Consider the following 17,117-nt stretch of genomic DNA (forward strand, 5'->3'; position numbering starts at 1 on the left):
AAATCGCCGAGAGAGCAGGGAAGCGATTTAATTAAAATTGTTCTTTTACCGCGGAAAGCGAAAAAGTCGCGCGATGGTGGTTTCTTTTGCCATAACGGAAAAGTGCTGAACAAGGGAGATAGATAACTGAATGTAGAAGGCAATTAGTGTTCGTTCGATCTCTTTGTGCGTCTGACAGTATCCGTTGCTCTGCAATGCGCAGGTAATTCATGTATCGACAAAGAAATCTTCCCGCCATCGAGCCGAGCCTTCCGCATAGGGGAAAACGAAATTTCTTCATTATCATCAATTTTAAAAAGTCGCGCTGGAATAAAATTTTCAAGTGCTCCTGAAAATTATGAAATTTTTAGGATGGAATTATCAAAAGTCATAACAAAAGTAAGTTCGCAGATATCTTTGGTAAAAAAGTTTCGCGAGAAATTCATTGTACCCAGCAAACACTAACTGAAAGTTATATAACTATCAGTTACAATTTCCTACTCGACAATATAATTGTTACATAACTTATATTATTTTGTTAAGTGGGAAATTATAACCAACACTTATATAACAGTTATACAACTTTTAATTGGTGTTTGCTGGGATATTATAATGGTCCGTGTTAAAAATCGTTGTATTTGAGTAAGACTGCAGAATCTGTGAAACTACCATGCTAACATGCGCTGTACAGTTCGTTGTGAAACCCTCCCGAAGGATTCAGCACGGTTGTTCCTGTGAGCGCAATGCAAGCAACGAGTGTGCGCTAATGAAGAGAAGGATGATATAATTGTGCATTTGGTCGTGTGGCGAGTGCATAAATCTCGGGCGCAAGCAGTTCCGAAGGAGTATCGTGAGAGGGAAAAGGGGGGGGGGGGTTGGGGCGAGGGGGCAGGATAGCCGCCGTAAACCTCTTATCTGGAGCAAGGATACCGAGGAAGGAGCAGACTCCAAATTATCTCGTATACAAGCTTTATACACATATGCATATACACATGTATGTATCACATGCACGCCGGAATACCTTTCTTATTCTCTTCCCGTCTTTCTCGGGAATATTTTCAGTCATTTGATATTTTCATCACGAACATCGTCGCGATATATATACGTTATTATCAGCTAATCTTAACGTAATTGCAAGAGGTAGCGGATACCGACTTTTTGCCAGTTTGTTTTGATCTTCGTTGAGATTATCCGTTTTCTTGAACATTCAATAGTGTGAATAAGAGTAAATGACAGAGCAATAATAATGGTAACTTGCAGTGAATGTCTATCATCAAAGGTTGAACAAATATTTATGAAAGCTGCATTACAGAAGATAATTTTTTAATAAACATTATAATTATAATAGAATATTTTCTTCCTTTAATAAAGTCTATACTTTTATTGCATACAATTTATATTCCTAATTCAAACAAGAGAGTTGCTACTATTTTTCCTGTTATATTCTTCAAGTACCTTGCAGTTGTATCTGTGTGTTGAACAATTTAACACCGGCTTTGCTTTAGCAAAGACAATGGGATATCAATTGATTTCACAGATCCTTGATTCCACAAGATCCCTAATTTCACAGATCCTTGCGCCTACGTCCATCACGTTGCCTACAAATCCCTGATTTATTATTCATGAATATACAGTCCCCCGTGGGGTCGTTTTAATGCGGCACAGCGCAAATTCCTCCCTCATAAATAATATACCTCGCATTTATCGCGGTGACAAAATTTTGCGGCGAAAATACTGATTTTTATTACCTTTTTACCGTACGCCGTGCAAGTACGGTATAGTTAAGAGGAATATTTCCTATAACTCTCCGCGCGGTTAAAAGGAATATTTCTATTCTCAGGCTGCTATTCGTTTCGCACATGAGTTATGTATCGTTTCGCATTTCTCTTCGTCCCGTTTCTCCCTGGATTTTTCGTTTTACCGTTTTCTGTCCCTTATACAGGGTGTCCCGGCAGCAACCGCGGTTTCTCTTCATCGTAGAAGCTAAATGAGTCTTTAAGAACAATCGCGCTTTAAAAACAAGCCTCATACATCTCTATTATCTTTTAAACGGAACCGTTATTGAGATTAACGGCACGTGGGAATCCCGCGGAAGCAAAATTGCATTTTCGAATGCGCGAAAATGGCGTATTCGATCGGCCACAGATTTAACTCTTTTTATTAAGAACCACCTTAACTTGGTATCTTCTCGAACGCGATACCCTTTAATTGTTTCCGCGGTAGTTCTCATCGAAATGAAGTGCGGTTGCGTTAGGGAACGCTCTACGTATAATATCGACGCGTAAGTAATGTAATGTAATACATTTACATACATCACGTATCACGTTCCAGCCTCCACGGTGGAAGTAACACTTACGTTGCCAATTTACATGGCCCGTCTTGGTTGCTTGTGAGTGTACTTCGTCTACTTATGTACGTGATTTCACTCTTCCCCCCAGTAAAGACTTACCTTCGTCACTTATACGAGCAAAGTGTCAAAGAAGCTGCGCTCTGCCTCGTCACGAGTCAGCGGGGGATCATGATGTCTGAGGTATTACGAAAATTATCAAAGTCAAGAACCAAATTTTCTTCCGGCAAAATTGCCGCCACGAGCAACCGAGCTTCTTCTTTGCATATACTTTCAATTAGACTCATTAATTACCAATGTCAAATATCTCCCGCTGATATTGTTGACTTTTTTGCAGGATTTATAGAAATGAACTAATGTACAGAATATTCCGCGTGAATTTAAAGATTTGTAAATTAATCAGAAGTACCAAAGCTTTAGAATATTCAATTTAAAGTACACTAAGGAAAATGGTTTAATTATGAACAAGACATACATGAGTGAGTGCGTTTTGATCAAATCAAGCAAAATTTCTAATTATTATAATAGAATATTATTTCCGAGATTGTCTATTTAAAACGTTTAATTGATATTACTTTAATTCAATCATTCGTACAAAATTTCTGATTCGTTCGTTTTAAACATACTACATATTGAATATCTACTAGATTTTCAATTAATGCAATAAAACTTTTTGCAGTGTAGATATATTAATATTTCACGAGATTATGAGATAATTTAGTTCTGATAAATTTAATATATAATCAAGAGACATAGTAGTGGCTCGCGCCAAGTGAAAGCGTAGTTCTTTTACGCGAGTACGCGACTTGCGAGCATCCGAGATTATCGGATCTTAGAAACGGCTAAACAGATCGAGTTCTAACTAGGCTCAATTGAAAGCTTGGGGTCGATTTATATCATAACAGTCAGAAAACTGTTTTTGTTTTTCCTCTACGTACCCTATGAGAAGAGATATCACGACGCAAAGTCCAAATGATGTTATACATTATAAAATATCTTTATAATTCTAAAGTACAACTTATAACATAATTAAATAAATTAAAATTAATTATAAATTGATCAATAAAAATGAGAAATATAGAGCTACGTTAGAATCTTGAGATATTTTTTCCAATAAAATCTTTACAATTTTAAGATGTTTGTTAACATCGAGGTATTATTAATTGCAATTTAATCTGTAATATCATATATTTTAGTTCAAGTTTTAGGATTGTGTTTCAAAATTGGCAAATAATCGGCGTGTAATAACAAAATATTTTATACATTATTTCTTCATTTTCATTACTGAAAATTGTGTTCACGCAAAATTAAGCGTCAAGATCCTCTTTGATCGATGTGGACTTTGTTTATGTTTGACATTTTCATAAGTTTATAATTAATATTGTTTGTTATATCACGTAAAATTATTAGACACAAAAACCCATTTCAAAAATAGCTCTTTTATGTTTAAATAACTCAATAAAGTCTAAATCAAATGGTTTCTTTCTTTTGCTTCTGTATTAAAGAGTATTAACTTATTATTTATCAATAATTTGATAAAAATAAATAAATAAATATATATATATATATACTTATTGATTTTTATTACAAAAATTAGTGCTTTTACAAATAATTTTATGAAATGTTGACTTTTAGGTTTTTAGAACGTTTTAAAGATTAAATATCTTTGAAATAAATAGATAATAATTGTGTTCAATTTTACACCAAAATTGAAATATAATAATACATAGAATAATCTATGAAATTTCTACTTGTGACGCATACTTAATATTACAAAGACGTGACACCTACTTAATATTACAAAATCATGTTTTATTTCCGTAGATATATTTAAAAAATGTCTAAGTTTATATACCTTCGGATTTTTCTTTATAGGCCCTTGATTGTATGGCGCGAGCATTCGCACAAATTCTTGTTTTTCTCAGTAATTAATGACGACAATTATAAATATAAAATTTTGTAAAATTTTCGTTTTAATCCTTCGTTTCGTAAAGTATTACTTCAGCAAATTACTGATTGTGCAAAGTGGTGTAAAAAAAAAAAACCGAAAAAATATTATAGCGGTCACTGAACGGGGGCGAAGTTTTGGTCCGACTCTCCCGGTAGTCGCTATCCTTAACTAATCTTAACTTCGGCGGGAATTTCGTGACCAATCCCATAGGAACTGTCGAACCTTAGTCCACCGTGCGCCGACACGAAAATCGTTTCAAACCGACACGGGACTTCTGGCTCAATCAGGTAATCTAACTACCCGACAAAATACAATAATCTACAAAGTGATAAAACGAATAAAGTGAATCAATCGAAAGCTCTTCTCGGTCAAAATTTAGTAGTTGCAATCAAAACTTGTGGAGATTTGAGTTGAAAGCTGTTACTTTTGGTAATATCGTTAGCTAGTTAATCTTAACTTGGATGAGACTCACAGGGAATCGAAGAATACGTTCTGATGTTCTAACATATAAATCAATCAACAACATAGCCTTATTTAGTAACTTAATAGAAACTGAACCTTATTATGAGATAGAAAAATTGTGTCTTACGTAACTAAACTATCTAGTAACACTCACTTTTTCTAGTAACTATATGATTTATTTATATCACTTTCTTATTGTATTTTCTGTTATTTATTCTATGCACAAGAATCGTGTTTCAATATATATACGGAGAAAATTTTATAGCAAAAATTAGTAATGTAATTGTAAGCGCAAACCAAGGAACCAATTGTGAAAATTTTTATTATGTTTTTTTATCAAATGACCATAGTATTTTCACTATTTATGGTATAATTCTCTAAAATTTTTTTCTTATGATCCGTAGCTACTGATGATCGTATATAGTAATCGTACATAGTAATTTTTACTATAAAATTTTCTTTGTGTACTGTTACTAAAAAACTATAGTTCCATTATGTGTATTATAAATTTTCACCAGTCACTGAATAGAATCTTTTATGAGTAAGATAATCTCAATCTCAATCTGCTGACCAATCCAAAACTGCTGGTGTCTAGTCAGATTATGTATTCTTGAAAAAAACAGCGCTATCTGATAAAATTTTTCAGTAACTAGATAACAATTACCAAAATTGATTATGAATATGCAGTCAGTGATTCATCGGAGATGAATTAGAAAACAGTGTAATCATTACTAACCAGCCATTAGATTCTGAATCAGATCGATTAGATTTATTTCTACTCGGTTACGAAGGAAATATTCAATAGTTCTCGTCTCGCTGAAATTACACAGAAAATTATGGCTTATATTATACATTCATGAACAATACGTTCGAAGAAGTGAGCTTTATGTATCACTTATTTCCATAAATTTTTCTTACGTCTCCAAACGAGAAAAGCAGCTTACAGTTATTGCTTTAGTCAATGGATTGAATATTTTCCTACATTTTACGCCTCATGACAGTATCGACATAATCCATCCATGTTCTATTTCAGTATAATAAAATTTTTAATAGTGATATATATAATCTTTATGTTGCAATCTTAAATATTGATCAGTTTATTGTACGTAAATGCGAAACTCGCGAAAACCTTCACCGAACCGTCGTTGATCGATCGCAAAAACGCAAATGACATTGCACATCGATGGGTGACGTAATAAATTACATATCGCGAAACGAGCCATATCTCGATTACATATTTCGTAAATTGAACGGGAGCGTAACGAAATTTTTAACGAATTAAGCGCATCACCGTAACGCAGCACGACTCGTTTTAACAATTGGCGGGAAGGAGGGGGGGGGGGAGGGGGAAATGGCGTTTAAATGTCCATTTAATTCCGGAATCTCGAAAAGGGATAGGACAGGGATTTTCCGGGTCAAAGGATATTCATAAGCCGTAGGTGAAGCGCGAGTCGAACAGACGGCGTTGCAATGTTCGTTTTACACCGGTAATTAACGTTTTATTACCTACACTAGCGCGCGATACTTTAATGCGAGCGCGTTTAACACGCGAGATACTCGAGTAATACTCGAATAACACACGCTTGTTGCACACGCACAGCGGCCCGTAATAAAATTTATATCGCACCGACGTTTCTCTAGCGTAACTTTTTTTTTTTTTTGTAAAATGGAAATTATTATTTCTCTGCATAAAACGTTCGCGGAATCGCTCGCGCGCTCGGATGACGCAAATAAATAAACACACCGACGAAAAAACGAGCTGCAATTTATACCAGCTAATTGATGCACATGAAACATATAATATCGATATTTTTAACTTAAGAACTTTCTGGTGGCCTGAGGTATCCACGCACGTAATACAGATAAAAAGGAAATTTACATTTTTACAACGACCCTATCTACGCGGAAAGAACAATTTTACTGCGGCAAAAAGACAATAATAAAAATTTAATTAAATACAGATTAGAAATTAATTTTATATATAACTATCAAAATGATTTTATTTGCAATTGTGCATTATTAACATTCTAGCAACTAATTTGAATGTTTAATATAATTTGTTTAATAGTTCAACATAATTATATTTTTAGATCTGTATTTTAGCAAACTCATTCTTTCCGCGTGTACCTTACGACTGTGTACTTTTCGGTGTATGTACGTGTATTTCCGTGTAAATATTTTAATTCCTAATAGATCGATTTTGCTCCAAGCAAAGCACTCCTCAGTTTCTAATAAGAAAAAGGACGGACCTTAATTTTTACTGTAGAATTAATGATAAAGACGAGGTGAGGCAAAAGGAGGCAAAAGAAAACGGCGAAACAACCTGTGCAATTATTTGTTATTATACAACGTACGCAAAGGAGGAAGAGGCAAAAATGTAAGACGATTTATTATTCTCCGGCCTGTAGCATAAGTTCAAGCATAACTTCATATACACACACCGCACAACTTCGCGTTGCATAATAATATTTAATCATATTTAATCACGCTCGCGCGACAATCCCGCGGCGTAACGTTGCGTGTATCGTCATGCGGAATTGTTTGCGCTCAATCAAGCTCGCCGCTTCTTCTTGTCTCCGCTCCGCGCGCGCATTTTCATTTTCCTGCCCGGCCGAGAGCCGCGGGATGACTCAAACGGGCTTTTAACGAAGACATTATTACCGCGAGCCTTCGAGACTGATTACTCTTCATCAATAGGAGGGCTTCCGCACGGCGCGCTCCTAAAGACTATAAAAGACAAGCCGGTTGCGGATCGATCGCCAGTACAACGCCGCGGCTTTTTATTGTCGCGGTGCCGAGCGGCAAGTAAGTACGTGCGGTTCGCGTGTTGTAGCGCAAAAACATTGGCGCCAGCTTCTGGTCGCACGCGGGGGTATTGAAGAGCAGCGGCGTTTAAGGGGTGAGTGTGGTTTCTTAGTTTTGCGGAAACGGAGCATTGCGTTGCACCCTTTTAATGCCGCGTCATTGAAATGGGGACAATATGGAATTGATGAGTTCGTCAACAGGCGACGCGCAAAACACAAACACATACACACACACACACACACACGCGCGCACACAATAGGAATATTATTCTGCAATATTTATGATTTTCCCATTTTTCTCTCGCAACTGTTTATTATACCCGACTTGTATTTTAATAGATCGGTGCGCATTGAAACCGGCGAGTTCTCAATCTGGCAATATTATTCCACGAGTGATTCGTACTTCCCCGTCGTTCCGCGTTTATACGCACGTTTATATTATAATGGAGCGATATTGAAAGGCCGAGATATTTAATTCGGGAAATGTTATTCTGCAACGTCTGACGCGCTCTTTAATCCCCGGGCGAGCGAGAAAATTTAGATTACGATTCTGATGATGGATCTTTATTCAAATGTAAAACGGCTCTACGACCGTATTTTACGTTTAAAGTCCCTTGAATTATCGCTGAGGCAACATTCAAAGCGCGAATATACGAATTGACGAAAATATAACGAATTAACGTGCAACAAATACAAATACGAGAATTGAGGATTTAAATATATAAATTGGTAAACAAACTATGTCAACATGTATGAGAATGCATAAATTAATAGCACGCATGTATATTATAAATAAATAAATGAATAAATTAACAACCACAGCCGATGAAAATTAATTTTCGTAAATATGTATGTAAAACTGTATCTGATGTGTGTGTGTGTGTGTGTGTGTGTGTGTGTGTGTGTGTGAGACAAGAGCAAATAAAGAAATGCCGACTGATTGCGATGCAACGAATATTTCTCCTAACTATCGAGATTAATAACGTTCTCCGTGCAACAAATCTTTCCATCGGAATTGATAAAAAAAAAAAAGAATGCTAAAAATTGGGAAACGTAAATTGCCGATTCCGGCTAAAACGGGGAACGAGGCAGTGAATGGACGGACGAGTGCCATACGAAAGCCTGGAAACGGCTTTAACGAGGTTCGAGTGCGGGAGAGCGGCGCGACACAAGGACACGTAAGGGGTGCGGAGGCACCCCGGAAAACTTCCTCCGTGTACGCGTATAACGGTATACGAAACTGTTTCGTGCAACGGCGAGCGCCGCGGATGAAAATCATGGGGTCTCCGGCGCGGCGGCGAAACCCGTTTGATGAAGTCCCCAGCAAAACTCCGATGAGGCAAACTGTCCCGTGGAAAACGCGGGTGCCCGTGGCCCATTCTAATTAGAGCATTCACCGCCGGCATTTAATTAACCCTCCGCAAGTCTCGCACACATCTCTCACGAGCAGCGGCGGCGCGTGATTTTTCTCCCTCGACCTTTATTATGGTAAAATTAACTTGTCCCGATGGAAAGCTCGTTTACGCATTTGCAATTTAGCGGCGCCTTACGATCGCGTGGCACTATAGTATTATAAAACGCCCGGGGATTATATATCCTGCCATTCATCATTTGACGACAATATTTACATGGCGGAAGAATGTGATTAAATTTTATTAATTATGCGCATTAATGCGCGCATGATTTATTAGCTGATTATCATGAGAAAACGACGCTCGTACGCGGCGGCATAAGATCTTAATATTGTATCTAATAACTGTAGATATTTACGGAAAACCCGTTATGTGAATTCAAGATGATCATTAGCGATCATTTTTTAATCAGACTTAATTGCAATTTGATTATTGTGACTACACCACTGCGTACATATACGCGCGAATAATAACTGTGATGTTACGTTGAGTAACAGCGTAGCGCATATTTTTCCGACGCTTCCTACCATGGAGGCGGAAATAAGCAAGTTAAAAAAAAATGTATATATTCTTACGCGCAACAGTATAAATGGCATTTATGCTGTAATATATAAAGGGGACAATTTTTAATAAATTCTCGATGCTCCAATTATTTCGCAACAAGCTGTCGCAATTGCGAAACTCTGTATCTTTCACGAGAACGATTTCGGCGATGCGATTTTCGAAATTCTCGTCTTTGTGCGATTGAACAATTGGAATGTGTAATTCGTGCGTAACATATCGGGACGAATTTAGAATTAAATGAAATTCATATTTAAATGCAAAATTCGTATCTTATTTATCTTGATTTTGTATTGCTGTTGCGGAAACAATTACGCGTATATTGTCAAATAGTGAAATAATTATGGTATAGATCCTTTGAGGCAATTGCTTTTCCTTTTAAAAGTACATTTCCTGATGAACTTAGAATCGATTTCTTTTTAGCGAAAATTCTGCCTTCTCTTTCGTTTATAGTTTATACTTTCCTCCCGCTTCGAACTTTGTCACGGTCGTTTGTTGTTGCTGCAATCATTATTTTTCATAATAGCTCATTTTTTAAGTTCAAGTAAAACATGCACTTACATTGATAGAATAATTAACTAATTATCAAGACGTGTAACATAAAAAAAAAATATTTGGAAATGTAAATCATCGTTGCTAAATAAAAATTCATTTTTAGTTCGCTAATGAATAGCTCATAGAAAAAATGCGTCACACAAACTGCGAGTGAGTCACCGAAAACAGAATACTTAAATACCTACATTTTTCGTGTCTCTTTGAATTTGAAAATAATAAAAAAACACGTAATTTGTGCATTCAATAAAAAAATTTCTGTCAAAGATAAATTTTCATTTCAATATCGTTAAAATTATTCAATGTTTCTTTTTTGAAATAGACTCGCGTATTTTTTTTTTTTTGCATCTTGATATTCGGCTGATATTGCGATTATATAATATCATCTAGAGTAGGTTTAAACTTTGAACTCTTGAACTCTCAGAACTTTGTAATCAAGCGAGGAAATCTTTTTGAAGTGTAAAATCGTTTTTCTGAAATTTAACGACAGCGAAAAAAATGTTTAAAGGCCATCCGAATAGCGCGTTTCGCGCATTTTCTCGTATTTTTCAAATCCAGAGGATATATTTAAATATCCTGCTCGTTTCTTCTGGTGGCTGCCTGGCAGCCTGGTTTCCGCGACGACAATATTACACCTGTAAATCCTGTGCGCGACTTTGCAGACACTACGTACGTTCCAACGCCCGTCGCTCTATGCGCACCGGGAAAACGTATTTAGCCGGTAATGAGCGGCTGCAAGTTTTTGTTATAATTAGGTTGGTACCTCGCTTCCGGTATCCCGGGTGCGCGAGCTCTCGCGGAACTGAGATTTCTTTATCAACCCCCCCCCTCTCTCTCTCTCTCTCGTAGCGTCCTAAAAAAAAATGTATCACGCGCGTACATCGTGCACATTGTACACGGGAATAAAGATGCGCAAGGCGCACGCCGGGTGATGCATATGCACGAGCGCGTTTTGCAAAAAGAGAGGGAGAAAGAGGGCGCGCGGGGGAGAAAGAGGGAATACTTGATTAGCCCTTTTTCTGACACGCGTTCCGGAAATGTTGCCTTTATTAACCAAGATGAAGAGGAAACTCCGGTGCAACGGGACTTTTCCTTTGTCACAGCGAACAAATTTAGCTTTTCGCTGCGTTGAATCCCCCAGATTCCCTTAGTTATTTATTTACTCCATTTGTTCTTTATTTTCGCAATACTTGTCATCGGGACGGATTTGTGTCGAGAATTAAGGGGATGCAAACTTGATCGATAATGTGGAGTCATTCGTGCACATTATTAACAAAATTTCATATGTTTCTTTTATAGATTTTGAAATTCTTCTCCAGAATTAAAGTATTAATATCAGTTTATAAATTGGACTTTATATCAAATAAGAAAAAATTTTCAGACTGCTCTTTTTATCATTCTGTATCTGGATTTGCAATTACAAAAATTTGAAGAACTCAGCTAGTCTTTTTTTCTAGGCTTATCTTAGTTTGAATTGCAAAGTTGATATTGTATATGTTGTCCCTAGAGGAATACGGTTTCATTTTGTACATATATATCGCGGATTTTGTATGTTAAGTAAATATTTTTATAAAGTGACAGTTTTACGTACCAAAAATAAACTTCTTTTCACTTTTGATAAGCACTCGACCGTCATCCTCTAGATTTTTGTGCGTACTAATTCTGTAGAAGACTTTTGCAATTCTATAAAGTCAATTAAAAATTAGTTGATTTAAAAAACGTCGGTCTAACAGATCGGCTTTAGGATCCCCTTTAACGCGTGGCTGATTTCGAGGCGGATCAGGCATTACTTGAAGAAAATTACAAATAGTACTAAAGGAATCCTTGTTTCGGACTTTCGACAACGTGAGCACGAATTTACCGAGAGATACTACTGTCGCAGAACTGTGCTACTGTCTCACAGGCCACTCCGCAAGTAGGTAAGGTATAGATTGCATCGTATGTGTGCTTAAGGAAACTTCTCTCTCGCCCCTGTGCCCCCTCGCCCCCGGATAAACAAACTTATCTGTCTGATCTGTTCGAGAGTGAAAGAACGTTCTCCCTCCATCGGCGTTCTCTTTACACTGGGGTATCGATCGATTCGGTAGATGCAGGACAAATGCGGGGTTTATGCGGACGCATATCACGGAATTGGCATTCGCGCGCGCTTAATGCATTCGCGCATCATAAACATTTTCCTTTCGGTTGTGCGCGACTCGCGTAAATAAAGTCTGACAACGGCATTAGTCGCAGTCACAGGATATCGACGTCTGCAGGATATCTCCTCATCGCATCGATGTTCCTCTCGTTTTCAGCTGTGAGCTGTAAAACTATATATACACTTGGCCAGGACTATAAAAATTGTAAATTGCGATCTAAAATTTGCGAATAAACCTACAGTCGGTAGACTCTTTTTATTATTAAAGCACTTTCTATTATTAAAGCACATTTGCGTTCTCTAGATTTTGTTTTATAAATTATAGTGAGTTATGTAAAAAATTTTCGATAACAAAGAGAGTGCAATGAATTTTCAATATTTTAATACTAATGTGTTCACGATGTTCTAAAATTGTGAAGTGGTACAGATTAGTTCTAAAATTTGTTTCTCAATTTAGTGCTCTAATTTTTTAAATTAGTCTTCGATTTAGTTAAAATTAAGTTTTATTTTTAAAAGTCTTTACATTATTGTCACCTGTATTTACTGTTTTAATAATCATCAAATCCTATATGTTGATCGTTTCGAGAAAGATAAAATAACGTAAAATGATTGAAATCATCACCTTTATATTTTCATTCATCATAAAACATATGCTTTTTCGATTTGATTACGTAGTTCAGTTTATGACAGAGATAAAATGTAAAAACATTGCACTTTATTTTATCAGTGGCCAAACCATTATTTTATTTTTTCATACTTTTATAAATTATTATTAATTTTTAATATTTCAATATTGACTTTATGTCAGAAAATATCAATAATGTATTTCGAATTGTTGTGCAAATTTCAGATGCAAAACATTTTTTTATTGTTACTGACTAATATGTAAAAAGTATCTTTGTCAATTTGTACTATGTTCATTATACCACATTTCTGCTTTATAGAATAATTTACAAATTTAAAAATTTACAAAATTTTTCCCTTTTTTCTCTCTTCGAGAATATCTGTTAGATATCATTGGATGTCCGCATTGGATGTGCATGGGATGTCGCATGTATGCAACCAGATTCTAGTAGAATGTACCAGATTTCCAATTAATTCAACAAGATTTTTTTCAGTGCAGAATTTTTTAGTTTAAAATGACCAATTCAATATAGTGGACCAATTAAAAATATTTTTATTTTAATGAAAATCAATATATGAGGTTTTTCTGAATAGCTCAATTTGAATCTAAAGCTCAAATTTTGAACGTCAAAAATCCAAGAGGGTAAAACTATTAATAGATATATTTAATTACATACCTATATTTTTTCTTATTTTTTCAAAACTTAACGTTTTGTAAAAGAAATAATGCAAAATTATCCTTTTACTTATTTTTTGTCTTCTTATTATTACTATTATTTTTTTTACATCAAACAGATTCCATAAAAGAAAGAAATTAATATAAATATATATTGACGTATTTCGTTGTATATAATTGTATACATATAAATATGTAAATATGTATAATAATTTATATAACTTACTTATATAACTTATACCTATAATCATAAGCGATTATTATTTACTGCCTTTCAGTGATTTCGATTAAAACGGGGATAACTGATTGAAATCAGCACATTATTATTGAAAGACAGTGCATCACCGATAGTTGTTGGACGCAATAGTTAAAAGTATCACTGAAATTAAACAATGCCACTGCCTTTCAATGAACAATACGTCGATTCCGATTTAGGGAGATAGGGAACCTTTGCTCGAGGGTACCGCGTTCGCGCGCGTCATTAATAATTTAGCCAACGCACCGTTGCGCATTACTCGCGGGAGTAGCTGGTTAATATCCGGTGGCACGCTGGAGCACCGGCTGCTGCTGCTGCTGCAATATCGCGGAATCAGCGCACGCCGAATTTTCGGTCATCGGTTCAACCTTCGCGCGCTGCCGCGGGATCCGCGTGGCCCTTTCCGCGCGGATCGTACGCGGGGAGCTTCCTCCTCCGGGTTCCACCGCGCCGCGCCGTCGCTCCGGACGGACGGACGGACGCGTCCCGTCCCGTCCCCACGGCTTCGGAAGAGCTTGCGCCAGTTAGCACGCAGAGAGCCGCGCGCCGCGGCACGGAACAGGTTTCCCCAGCGCGGTGGTTGCAACGCGCCGCCGGCCGCAGTACCGTCGTACGGTTTGCGCAAGAACCGTCCTCCTCCGCTCGCACCTCATCGGCATGACACTCGGCTCACCTGTCGTCGTCGTCGTCGCCGTCGTGCCGTCGTAAACTCCGAATCCTTCCCTTCGGCTCGCCGCGATCGATTTCTCGCTACCCCCCCCCCCCCCCCCCCCGGCTTTCTACCCCCTTTTTTTTTGTCCTTTCTTTTCGACCGAGATCCCGCGATCGAGTCATCGAGCTCGTGTGAACAGTGAAATAATGTCGATAGATTGACCGTCGCCGGTGAACGAGGTGAGCGTCCCCCGGCGCTGCTCGACGATCGAGGGGAGTCGATCGAAAACGTGATCTCTTGATGATCGACCCCGAAGAATGGACACGAACGCGACGACGCTCGGCGGGGGCAGGAGCGCGAAGGGTTCCGACGCTGGTTTCACCCTCTGACGGTACCGACCTCGGGACGCCTTTCAAAACGCGGCTCGGTGATTGAGAATCGATACGCGCGCTGCGGCAGAATTATGTGACGATCGTGCTGGTCTCCTTGGAATTTTCGAACGTTTCCCCCTTGGAAAAAAAGACAAATCTCTTCCTGCGCGGAGGGACTCTCGAGGAGAATATCCTGAATATCCTGGTTATCCTCGTGTCAATTGCCGCGAGATTGTCAATGCGCGCGAAAATTGCCTTTTAGTTTGTTTTTAATTCCGTTTAGTTTGGTCCTCGGTTTGTGACACTTCCTCCGCGTTTCATCTTGTTTCGGTTCGCGTCAAGTGCAACATTTAAAGGACACCCAAAAAACGAACACGCAGGATACACGCGATCGCATTTGTTTCCGCATCGATTGGTTTATTCATTGCCCCGCTGACCGCTACGTCAGATTTATTTTCGCGATAATTATTCGACCCGTTAAGCGACATTTATTATCGGGTTTTGCTTTCTCATTAGTTATTCAAAAATCCCAGCTAATTAATTGTATATACCCGATATTGGATTTTTTTACTAATTAATTCGATAATTGTTTCATTCAGAGCTTGATTCTCGAGTCGTTCAATTTTTTCGAAACTTGAACAATTGCCGAGGGATAACGACCGCGACTTAGGGCTCGAAAGGGCCGGGAGAGACACGACTGACCTACATTGACAATACTGAGAGTACAGAAAGTTCAGCGATCGCGTAACTTCGTCGAATGCGCTTCCGCGAGGACAATCTCGTGAGTGCGAGGCAAACGGTGGAACTCACAAACGTGATTTACTTTTCGTCGTGAAAATAAAAATATCGCGGAGGTGAGAGAGAGAGAGAGAGAGGAACTATGCTGCGACGCGCCGTTTGTTGCTTCATTTGATACGAAATATCAACGGAGGCGACGGAAGCACGGCAATACAATCAAACAAGCTCCAACGGCAAATAACAGCGGCGTTAATCAACGGCGTTCCGGTTGTGACGATCCGCTTATATAAACAATAAACTATGATATAAAAGCCTGAGATAGGCGGCCCCGTGAATTACCCCGCTGCCGCGTGTCAGGTGTTAAATTAACTGTGGACAAGGGACTTGATCTCTTCTGTGCTCCTGTGTGCCTGTGTGTGTGTCTCGCGTGTGCTGCGGTTCACTTTGTACACGGCGGAACGTTCGCAATGAGATCGGACGAGCCAACGGGGTTAAGCGTCGCTAATTATCTTAGAGCCGCCGTATAATTACCGTTAATTAATCAGCGCGACTCTTCACGCTTCCAGTCGGATTCGAGCCGCGCGAGCTGTTGCCACACGCTTCCTGCCGTCGCGAGGTGAGTGAGTCGTGCTGCTGCGCAAATTTATTATTCTTCGACGACGATGCTGATAGAGCTGTTTCGGACACACGTTTTCCACTTGCCTGTATGCGAGTGGGACTCGCGAAGAAGATCCCCGATAAGCACATTCGAAATCATTTCTATCCGAGCTTGCGAACTCCGCTCTCGCGAACTATCTACGTACGTTGATTGTAACTGAGGCTGCAACACCTCGTGTGTAATTCAATTTTCATAATTAGGAACCGCCTGCGATAAAGATTGGAGACAATGATATAAAACGCAAAAATAACGAAGACCAGAAAATGCGACGTATATTTTTTATATTAATCTTCTTCTTAGAACTATAAACGTGGGCGTTCTATTAATAGAAAGTCTTTACATTTTTGAATATATATCCAATTATGAAAGAAACAAGTATCTTAAGAATGTGTTACATTTCAAAATTTTGTCAAAATTTTACTGATTGCTCTATTATTACGTTTGAATATCTGAAAATTTGAACATAATTTTCTTATTAGTTCAAAAGTTATTTAATTTTTTGCCCTTGAGATTGCTTTATAGTACTTGTTTGCAAATTTGATAAAGCATTACAAGTTTAATTAAATTTTGTACATATATTAATAAAACTCCAATAATTATTCGTGCAAAACAGTTCATTTGGATTCACTTACTCGTTTAATAGTATTTATCTAAAACTGCAGCAAAATAAAGCCATTTTTGCTGCGTAAGCCATTATAGGTTTATGAGCCATTATAAATCAAATTTTTATTTGTTTTTTCTTTTTTGCATTTCAAAGTCAAAATTCAGATATTCGATCACGATCAAAATTTTTGTCGTTGATTCAAGAAAAAAACCAAAGAACTCAGCAGTTTTTACATTTTTGTAAATTTTATAAATATATCTTTAAGCAGGTACAAAAATTTTTATTTTAACGTATCTTCAATTTTGACGATACACCCTTAAGAGTGTAGAGACT

General features: G+C 37.7%; 1 protein-coding gene across 5 annotated transcripts in view; it reads left to right on the forward strand.

Moving 5' to 3' along the window:
• Positions 1-7,511: 7,511 nt before the first annotated feature.
• LOC105832672 (cysteine-rich secretory protein 1) overlaps positions 7,512-17,117 on the forward strand; it is a 61,324-nt gene continuing 51,718 nt past the window's right edge. Inside the window, exons 1-2 of one of the 5 annotated variants that reach the window (XM_036282469.1) lie at positions 14,310-14,371; positions 15,384-16,138. The gene's annotated coding sequence lies outside the window, so the exon portion shown is untranslated. Of the gene's footprint in view, positions 7,639-14,309; positions 14,805-15,383; positions 16,139-17,117 lie in introns of those variants that run through there. The other 4 variants (XM_012673822.3, XM_012673821.3, XM_012673823.3 and 1 more) reach the window with 4 other exon arrangements.

The sequence above is a fragment of the Monomorium pharaonis genome, chromosome 2, assembly GCF_013373865.1.
Source record: "Monomorium pharaonis isolate MP-MQ-018 chromosome 2, ASM1337386v2, whole genome shotgun sequence".
NCBI classification, from domain to species: domain Eukaryota; kingdom Metazoa; phylum Arthropoda; class Insecta; order Hymenoptera; family Formicidae; genus Monomorium; species Monomorium pharaonis.